Source organism: Hyperolius riggenbachi, chromosome 4 (assembly GCF_040937935.1).
Source record: "Hyperolius riggenbachi isolate aHypRig1 chromosome 4, aHypRig1.pri, whole genome shotgun sequence".
Taxonomy (NCBI): Eukaryota; Metazoa; Chordata; class Amphibia; order Anura; family Hyperoliidae; genus Hyperolius; species Hyperolius riggenbachi.
In genome coordinates, this window is record NC_090649.1 from 357215479 (window position 1) to 357226658 (window position 11180).

General features: G+C 45.2%; 1 long non-coding RNA gene across 1 annotated transcript; it reads right to left on the reverse strand.

Annotated features, from left to right (window-relative positions):
• Positions 1 to 1656: 1656 nt before the first annotated feature.
• Positions 1657 to 9836, reverse strand: LOC137570835 (uncharacterized). The gene is made up of 3 exons (XR_011031206.1): positions 9781 to 9836; positions 2244 to 2403; positions 1657 to 1842 (listed from the first exon to the last, which is right to left on the reverse strand). It is a non-coding gene; the product is annotated as an uncharacterized lncRNA (long non-coding RNA).
• Between the last annotated feature and the right edge of the window lie 1344 nt (positions 9837 to 11180).

Here is an 11180-nt window from a genome sequence, read left to right on the forward strand (position 1 = left end):
TGGTCTAAACAGTTGAGCCCATGGTGGGTCTCTACTCCACAACATATTGGGTTGGTTCGATGTTTGTAGTGGTTGGGAAGTTTTTTTGAAAAGGATACGCCATTCCTTGTGAATGGTCGGAATTGAGCATACAATCGGAGCTTTGGTTTAATTGTGCAAGGTACGATTGATGGGAGTTCCAATATTGTCACTCTTGGTTTAGTTCATAACGTAGTGTGGATTGTGTCTGACAGCTATTAAGATACATGAAATTAGAGTGAGGTTGGGTATACTTGGCATTGCATGGATGTTGTGGTAAAGAAAATGCTGGTGTACAGTCCTCAGACACTGGTAACGTTTTTTTTCTTCTGCTGTGGCCAGGGCAGTTTCTAGGCTAAAATGCACCCAGGGTCAAGGGTGTAAAAATTGCGCCCCCCTGCGGAGCCAGGTATAGGTGCCCTCAGTATAGGTTAGCCAGGTCTAGTTGCACTCAGTATAGGTTCCCCCAGTATAGGTATCCAGGAATAGGTGCCCCAGTATAGTTGCCCCCAGTATAGGTTAGCCAGGTAGGTGCCTCCTGTATAGGTAGCCAGTATAGTTGCCTCAGTATAGGTTAGATAGGCAGGCGCCCCCGGTATAAGTTAGATAGGTAGGTGTCCCCAGTACAGGTTAGCTAGGTGGGTGCCTCTAATATAGGTAGCCAGAATAGTTGCCCCCAGAATAGGTTAGATAGGTAGGTGCCCCCAGTATAGGTTAGTTAGGTAGGTGCCTCCAATATAGATAGCCAGTATAGTTGCCACCAGTATAGGCTAGCTAGGTAGGTAGGTGCCCCCAATACAGGTTAGATACAGTAAGTTGGTGCCCCCAGTATAGGTTAGATAGGTAGCTGCGTCCCAGTATAGGTTAGATTGGTAGCTGCCACCCAGTATAGGTTAGATAGGTAGCTGCCCCCCAGTATAGGTTACATTGGTAGCTGCCCCCCAGTATAGGTGAGGTAGGTAGGTCCCCCCATAATGGAGGGTGGAGCCGCAGCTGCGGGGAGGGTAGTCCGACCTCTCCCTCCCTTCCTCTCCCTGGGCCGCCCTCCGTATTCCCCCCACTGACTGCAGAGGAAGCGCTGTAAATAGTAACTCTCCTCCCTGGGTCCAATCGCCGATCACTCACTAGCCGCCGGTCTCCTCCTACTCTGCATAGACGATGATACACACGCTGCTTCCTGTTTAACAGGAAGCAGTGTGTGTATCAGCGTCTATGCAGGAGACCAGCGGCAAGTGAGTGATTGACGATTGGAACCAGGGAGGTGAGTTCTTATTTACAGCGCTTCCCTGCTGCAATCACTCTGCAGTCGGAGGGGGGAGCACAGAGGACGGCCCGGGGAGAGGACGGGAAGGAGAGGTCGGGTTGCCCTCCCCGCGGCTGCGGCTCCCCCCACCATAACAGCGCCCCCCTCCCAATAGCGCTCAGGGCGGCCGCACGGGCCGCACGGACCTAAAAACGGGCCAGGCTGTGACTGTGTCATTGTTCTGATATTTAATCATATGGTCAATTATTTCTTTATCTACTTTGGGCAATAAAGTAGGAGAAACTAGTTCAAGATATGGACATATGCTCAAAGCTATCTTTTCTTAGTCACTTAATGCCCACCTTTCTAGCAATTTATGAAATGCACATAGCATGTTATCATCAGCATTTTTTAAAGCAGCAGTTCTACCCCTTTGTGGGCATCCACATTTAGGTAGGGAGGTGCTTTCATTTGTGGATGTTGATGGTTCTGCATTAAGCTTTGTTGTAGTTTCTTCTGTGTTGACTGTTCTTTCTGCTTGTGCTTATTCTTGTGTGTCTATTGCAATGCTGTCTTGAGTGCTGAAAAGTATTTAAAAAAAAAATCATGTTTCATCACAACAATTAGTTTCAGTTACACATAATCAGTAATTTGCATAAATATTTACAGTAAGATCCAGCTAGACAAGCACCCATACGAGTACAGACGTGTACTAAAGTGGAACGACTCAGTAGCCCCAGTGTCAAACAAAAATCCAGGAAGTGAAGAATCCACAGCACTACGTCGGTAATGTATAGCTCTTTAGGCTAATACAGCTTGAGAAAGGACCTCTATCCGAAACAGCGTCTGTCACTGCTATGGCTCTCTTTGTATTTTTAAATACAATAAAAGAGCTATACATTATTGACATGGTGCTGTGGATTCTTCACTTCCTACATAAACATTTACATACATAATTGAGTGGACAAATATATTTTCTTACCTTCGACCATCAAAACATGGAAGTAGAAAAGACAGTGCCTCTGAATGGACATAGGACGTTCCAGACAAAGCCCCAGATCCGCTACATTTTGATTTTTCCCTCCTAATTGCCCTTCCAAAGTTGTCTCTGACAGCACTTCATTTTTCTTTAACTTCACAAACTGAAAAACACAAAAAATAACAAGAAAAAAATGACTCCCTATTATAACCAATGTAATATCAGTAATCATAATAAAAGATGTAATTTCCAAAATGACCACAAGATGGCAAACAAAAAAAAAATAATATTTGTGCAGAATAGTTCATATTTATCACTCTTGCATTTAACCAACAAAAGGAACTGTAAGCTTCCAGGCACACCCAGGAGAAAAACCCGATGCCTGCTCCACGTTTCTTCGATAGACAGGGGTGCCTCTGGCCCTTCTGTCACCCCAGGCGCGAAAATCTGTGGCGCCTCCCCCCCCTTTTTTTTTTGCCAATGAGTGTACTGGGGTGCAAATACTTAAAGGTACCCGTTTGGATGGGCTCCCCTCCCTGGCTATGCTGTGCCTTCTGTTCGTGGCTGACACGTGGCTGCTGAACTGAAGAGAGAGAGAGAGAGATAGTTGACAGATATAGGGTGAGAAAGAGGGGGGCAGAGATAGATAGATAGATAGATGGAGAGAGAGAAATAGATAGATATAGGGAGAAGAAGAGAAAGATGGGGGGGGGGGAGATAAATGAATATGGATTGATAGATATATAGGAAGATAGATAGAGTGAATGTGTGTGAGAGAAATATAGGTAGTTATAGGGAGAAGAAGAGAAAGATGGGGGGAGGGAGAGAGAGGGATGGATGGACAGATATAGGGAGGGGAATAGAGATAGATAGAGGAGTGAGTGAGTGAGATAGATAGCCAGACGTACTACCAGTCCACACCTGACCTGTCAGAAAACAAAACACTACAGTGCACAGTTACACACTGAGTCACTGTGCACACAGATGCCCATGCTGTGCTTGTTTACACAGCAGCTACAACCCCCCAGTAATAGAAAATCAATGCAGCGTTCTACACACCCAGTCTGCCTTGCCTCTCACATCCTCCCCCACCCGGCCAATAGAAAAAGAATGCTCCTCCAACTTTCCTCGCTACACAGTCACAGCTCCCCTCGTCCTGCAGCCAGAGCTCAAGCGTGACCCAGCCAGCCCCAGAAGACACTGACAGTGAATGTGCACGGCAGAGAGAGCAACTGCCTTCCCGAGTCCCCACAGCCTCACAGTGCTCTCATGTCACTCACAGGTCACAGAAACCCACGGAGTTCAACGCTGACTCTACTCTCTATAGCTACTCCCTCCCTCTCTTCTCCATGCCCTTACTATTAGCAGGCATGCCAATGCAGTGATACAAAACAAATGCCCCCTACCCACCCCGGCACATGTTAACATAACTTCCGTGCGGTGGGGGGCGGAGCTAAAGGTGGAGGTGAGGCAGAGCATACCCACCTGTTCAGTGCACCTATCTACCTACGTGAGCGCACGCAGTGTTATATACCAGTCAGTCACTGTACCTGTTCACTGTACCTGTGTGTGTGACAGCTGCACATTTGTAATACCAATCACTGCATACCCACCTGTTCAGTGCACCTACCTACCTACCTACCTACGTGAGCGCACGCAGTGTTACATACCAGTCAGTCGCTGCACCTGTTCACGGTACCTGTGTGACAGCTGCACATTGTATTGATACCAGTCACTGCATACCTGTTCACTGCACCTATGTGACTGCACATTGTATTAGTCAAGTCAGTGCATACCTTTCACTTCATCCCCCCCCCCCCTAATATGAGCAAAACAGGCACAGGCAGGCCACCCGGCAGGTCTGTTCGAGATCATGCTGTGGTGATTTCGTGCGGCCCTGGACCAAGGTACAGTGTTCAGAAGGCGCGTGCCATCAACCCCCAAGATTGTCAGGACATAGTTGACTATTTAACACAGAACACCTCATCTTCCTCAGCTTCCGCTCGGAACCGTGACATATCTTCCTCCTCCTGCTTTGATTCTGGCACCCCTCTTAACACTCAGTCAGCCGCCACCACCAAAGTGCCATCACCCCAGGGCTCAGCGGTGTGGACATTTTTGTGTGTGTCTGCTTCAGATGAGAGCAATGCCATCTGTACTCTCTGCCACCAAAAATTGAGCCGTGGAAAGACCAAGACCCGCGTAGGGACAACTTCCTTACGAAGGCACATGATGACAAAGCACAAACTGCAATGGGATGACCACCTGAGGAAAAGCAGCACACAAAAGCAAAGCCACACACCGCAGTGGAAGATACCAGGCCGCAATTATTTCTCAAAAAAGTTGATACACAAACTGTACCATGATGTTGAAAGGCAAGTGGTGTCATCTCTGGCACACAGGCCTTGCAAATAAAATAGACGAACTAGAGTTCATTCTGAATGACAAAGGCTATGACATTGTGGGAATAACCGAGACATGGATGGATGAAAGCCAAAGCCATGACTGGATAGCTAATTTAAAAGGATACAATGTTTTTAGGAGGGATAGAACAGGGAAAAAAAGGTGGAGGGGTTTGTCTCTTTGTTAAGAATTCTTTTACAGCTGTCCTCAACGATGAGATGGAGGAAGATTGCGAAGATGTGGAGTCCGTTTGGGTAAATATTCATGGTGGAAATAAAAATTGCCAATTGCTTATTGGGGTATGCTACAGGCCACCTCATATTAATGAAGCTGCAGAACTGTGATCACTACAGCAAATTGAAAAAGCTGCAAGTAAAAATGAGGTCATAGTTATGGGCGACTTCAACTTTCCAGACATTGACTGGGGTATTGAGGCTACCCATTCTGGTAAAAGCAGCAGATTTCTGGCAGCACTACAGGACAATTACTTGACTCAAATGGTAACGGAACCAACTAAGGGGAATGCGTTACTGGATCTGATCATTTCTAATAGACCAGATAATGTATCAAATGTGCAGTTTCAAGAACATTTGGGAAATAGTGATTACAACATGATAACGTTTGATCTGGTGACTGATAGGCCCCGGGGCTGCGGGACCTGACCAAGCTCGCAAAGGGGCGGGCGCAACGCGTCGATGGGCGGGTGAAATTTCCGTAGCCTGTGAACGCTTACACGCAGCTGCAACACTGACTACATGTATGGAGGCTGGCGTCCGCTCCCTGCCACAGCGTATGCGGAACAGGTTGAGCTGATTAGCCGACCACCAAGCGTGGAGGCCCCACGCATACTGGCTGTTGCTGACCCTAACCTTCTGTGGGGGACCTGTCTGGAACAGCCCGGCTCACTGGACGACTGGACGGAAGCATGCTGATGTGGTGAGACACTTAAATACCCGCTGAAAACTGTTGTCATGTGCTTGCAAGCTGAAGACTAACCACTTACGCTTACTATTGCTGCAATCCTCTCCCCCTCTCTGAAGAAAGGGACATTGGTACCGGTACCAGAAGGGGTGTATGCATGGTGAGTGGTTGCTGTGGAGCGCTCTGTATGGCTACTTTTAATTGTTTTTAAAGCTGTTTTGCCACACATTTGTCAAACCTCAATAAAGTTCATTTTCTATTTTTATTACCCAAGAGGGACCCAGTTATTATTTATCCAACTGCGGGACCACTAAAACCATGAATTTTAGAAAAGCAAAGTTCAATCAAATTAGGCAGGCACTAAGTTTGGTGAACTGGGATAATGTACTACAAGGGGAAGACACTGAAGGGAAATGGCAAGCTTTTAAACTTATTCTCAATCAATATTGTAGTATGTATATCCCATATGGAAACAAAATGTCTAGGAATAAAAAAGGCCTCTATGGATGAATAGAAAGGTTAGGGTTAAAATGAAGAGGGAAAAGAATGCCTATAAGGTCCTATAACAGGAGGGGACCGAGGCTGCACTGTTATGATCACTTCTGTAGCATGTACTGCTGGCTGCAGTTTTACTGAAGACAAGCAGTTTTTGATTTCTTTGCGTGCATTTGCTCGCATAGTTTTGCGTGCTCTTACACTGAGCGCTGATTCCATCTGCAGTCACTCTGAAGTTAATCACAGATTAATATGCTTTTGTGAAAACAAACATTGTCTGTTGCAATGGAGCTGCAATCCCTTTCTTGCAGGCTGCATATCATTGTCTGCCCTTTCCTGCTGTCAGCCTGTGATTGATTACCATTCTTCACCTGTGTGGGAATCTGGATGTCTGCTCCCATTGGATGACCTCAGTATAAAGGACTGCTTCCTGCAGTATTCCATGGGCTATCATAGTCTCAGATTCAGTCTGTTACTCTGTCCGACCCCCACCTCGTTCCTAGTCCGTGCGGACTGCGCTGACTCCTGCGAAGGAGTCAGCAAGTCCTCCTAGTTCTGCTCTTGTTATCAGAAGTTGTTACTTTGCTTGTCTTGTGTGATATATCGGTTCATCGCCAATATATACGCATACTAGCACGTTTGTTATTTTCTTTGTATTTGTGTTACGTTAATACATCAGTGCTGCTGATATATACGTACTCAAACTGTTTGTATCCTGTGTTCAGTCAGTTAGTTTCCAGCATGTTTTGGTAGGTTGCGCGTATCGTGATCACCCGTGCTTAGCTAGTTCAGTCCTGTTCCTTAGTCCTGCTCCAGTTCTTAGTCAGTGTTCCTTGCTTATGTCATATATCGGTTTATCGCCGATATATACATTTGTCAGTTAGTCGTTTGTAGTTCATTGATAGCTGTAATCGTAATACGCTAGGAAATCATACCTATTGTATATTTATATTACGTCTGTCTTCTTTGACTCTATTTCCCGACAATTCTGTCCTGTCCTGGTGAGGCACGCCACCGCTGCATTCGCATTGGCTGCCCTATTCCAGTCTGTCTTGGCTTGGACGTTTGCTGTCACTTAAGCAGTGACTAGTTAGCAAGCGTTCATTCTGTTACCTGTCCTGATCTTCTGAATTCTGGTTTATGCGCTAGGGCTACCTTACGCTGAGCCACTATAGTGGAAGGATTGTTTGTGGCTGTTCGGATCTACGCCTGCTCTGTGTGCCACATCTCTTGTTGAAGTCAGTCCTCTCTTCCACTAAGCTGGGGATATCCTGGTTCCTTGTGCTAGCGTGTGTACCTTCTTCACGTCAGGATATACACTACGTGCTGACTGTGTAGGATATACCACCAAGCTTAACATTATCATAGCCCCATTACCAATCCCCATTGTGGGGGGGATTTCCAGCAAAAATGACACTGTTTATTATGGCTCCCTGTCTTTTAAAAGATTTGAAAAGCTTGGCCCTGAAATTGCAGACAAATTTATACCAGAACTGGTTAGATTTTTGGCAAATCCAGATTTTCGGAATTCTGCAATTCCTATCTGGGCCGATCAGATTGTTTGCACTCTTTTTAAGGGCAAACTTTTTGATTGGGCAGTTGATGTCCTGGATCACACTCGTTTGAGACAAAAGCCTTTGAAATTCATAGCGTTTGTGATTCACAACTGGTTACGCATCGATCCATTGCCTTACCCTTTTAATGAGCTCCTGGCAGCCTGTCAATCAGCTGCTCCTTTAACTGCTTGCAAAAATAATCAGCAAGCAGATCGTTGCATTGATAGCGTTCCTTCATCTGTGAATAAATCGCCTAAGGCAGCAAAGTCTAAAGTCTCACATAGAAACAAGCATAAACGTTCCAGGAAACATTCACAACCAGCAGAGTCGTTGCCCTTAGCGACTGCGCATCAGATCTGTAATGAGACTCCGCCATTAGCAGATAATGAAATTCAGTTACCGTTCTGGGGAGTCAAATGGACCTATGAAACTACTAATGAACTTTCGTTGCTAGCCAGGGAGAATAAAAATTCTTGTTTAAATGAATTGTCTGAATATGATTATGAAGACATATTACAGAGTATTAAGCAAATCAACTTTTTTGTGCAGCAAGAGAAATTTGCATATACTACAGTTCAACACTTGTTACAGGTTTTGGAGATTCTTAGGAATAAGAAATCTGCCAATCGCCTGCTAAATAACCCAATACATGTCCCTGCCACAACCACACCTGTGAACTTTGTTCAGCCTGAATGTTCAGCTGTCGTTAAGTGTGCATGGGATCCTCCATTTGAGAAATGGGAGATTGAAGCTCTAGTCCGTGAATTTAACAGTGATTCAAGTTCATTTTGTCATCTCTTCAGTGCTAAAAATGAATCAGTATTGAATGCATGCATTAAGTCTGCCTATAACCTAATAAAAGCTGGTGTGTGTGGGTATGACTTTGTGGCTCCATTGATCGTTGTGTGGGAAATGATTTTGGATGATTTTTATGCGATTCAATCAGTTGATACCAGTGAAAGCACACTGTGAGTTGGAGATTGTTCCACTTCCTCAGTTCCTGAGGCTCCGCAATCCAGTCAGGTGACCTCAGAACCTCTGTCTCTGAGTTCTTCAGTCCCACAATTGAACTTGACTCCGGATTCGCAAATTTGGCGTTCTGACCCGCCTGCTTCAGCACCTTTGGCTGATTCAGCGAGTGAGTCGGAGCTCTTTTTGTGTGAGATTGAAGTTCCTGAATCCCTGCTTTGTCCGGTAAATGTTCCTGTAATTCCACCCTGTACCATGGATAACTCAGTGTTACTTCCCAGTAAGACAGAAGCTACTGATAATTCCTTAAACTTGCCCTGCACACATTTCTCAGCAGAGGATCCAGAGGTCCTGCTGACTTCTGAGTCCAGTCTAGCCAGTACTCATGAGTCATTGTTCAGTGAAACAGAAATCAAAGAATTATTGCCTGCCTCAGCAAACATTTCTGTAGAATTTGCCTGTGTTGATAAAGTTCAATTCCTGTCTGATCCAGCAGATACCAATAGATGCACTACATCAGTTCCTGAGTCTCAGCTATCATGTTTGGTAGCCTTAGAACCCCAGCATCTGAATTTTCCAATCTCACAGTTGAAAAACTATGGTTCAGATTCACAAGCCCTGTGTTCTGATCCTCCTGTTTCTGTACCTAACGGATAAATATATATTAGCAAGTCTGCATATATATTTATCAAGAAACTAGCTAAAGCACAAGTAATAAAGTCGCATTGAACTACAATAACAGAACTATACAGAGTAAAAAGGTGCTCAGCAGGCCAGCGCACTGACTGCTATTACGGGCAGAGTCTAAAATGGAAGGCAGACTTTTAAACAGGCATCAGCCAATGGATGCAAGCAAGCAAATTTCCACACAGCTGAATGGTAATCACTCAATCCTGAGCTGGCTTGATTACCATTTGCTAGCTGGCTGTGAATGCAAAGGACTCCCATAAGAAATACATGCAGTATTATGTAACAACATACATGCAGGAAATCCAGGGCTATCTGGCCGCAGCTAAGCTGCAACAAGCACTTGGTGGAATGATGACAGCATCCTGAGCTGCCCAGAACTGCAGAGCGATTGCAAATGACAATGAGACTTATTGCGAATGCACAACCGAATGCAAGCAGATAAGCCAGAACTGTCCGTTTGCAGCTCCACTGCAATGGGCAGAATACGCTACAGGAGGGATCCTTACAGGACAGGTTTTGGACCCCTCCATTTCTTCATGGGGGGATTCCCAGGGATTTATTTATTTTCAAAAGCACTTAGTGAATGGCAGTTGCTCCATCCAACTGCCAAAAAACTGTGTAGCAAGCAGGGAAGCTGGCCAGCAGCATTGTTTAACCTCCTGAGCGATAATCCCGAGCTGAGCTCGGGGTATGTCGCGCAGGAGGATTTCTCAGGCCCCGCTGGGCCGATTTGCATAATTTTTTTTTTGTTACACGCAGCTAGCACTTTGCTAGCTGCGTGTAACTTCCGATCGCCGCCGCTCGCCACCGATCCGCCGCTACCCGCCGTTCCGCGCAGCCCCCCCCTCCCCAACCCCTTGCGCAGCCTGGCCAATCAGTGCCAGGCAGCGCTGAGGGGTGGATCGGAACTCCCTATGACGTCACGACGTCCATGACGTCGGTGACGTCATCCCGCCCCGTCGCCATGGCGACCAGGGAAGCCCAGCAGGAAATCCCGTTCTGAACGGGATTTCCTGCTTACTCTGATCGCCGAAGGCGATCGGAGTGGGTGGGGGGATGCCGCTGCGCTGCGGCTATCATGTAGCGAGCCCTGGGCTCGCTACATGATTTAAAAAATAAAAAAAATTAAAAAATAGTGCTGCGCCACCTCTTGGGCGATATAATTGTATCGCCCAGAGGGTTAAATCCTTTTTAGGGAATATCTTTATAAAGAATAAAAGCTTTGCTGGACTAGTCCAAAACCTGTCGCTTCTGTCAGATTTCTACTACCTACTGTAAGTGACAGCAACATAGGAGAAAAGTAATTTATGGCTCATTTTACTCTGGAAAAAACATACTTCTTATTTGTCTATGTTTGCACATATTTAACATTTTACAATTTTTCGCCATAGTGCCCCTTTAACTTCTTCCCCATCTGTTAGCAGATGAATAATCAGAAGGGCTGACATGATCTTAGTGTTTTCCATTGAGTAGCAAGCTTTTGCACTTTCTTCTTTAACCTTCAACAGGCTCTTCAATTCTTTTCCATTGATATCCATAAAAATTTTGCAGTATCATCCGCACATCTGATAATTAAAAAAATCTTTAAATGCAATTAGCAGCAATTTAAACCAACATTCTGCATTGTATGTTACATAATTTTGTAAGTGAAATGACACGACCTTCTGACACTTCTTTCCCAATCTTGAACCAGTCATTTGTTCCATACATTCTTCTGTTGTTTCTTGGTTTGCATAGTAGTTCCTTAAAAGGTAAAGACAATGACTAGGTATCCGTATTTCTGGAATAACCTTTTATAACTTGTTACTGTTTACACAATCAAAGGCTTTAGAATAATGAGTTAAGAAAATCAATTTTTGCATACTTTATCCACCATGCAGCAAAACGCATATGATTCTAATAAGTG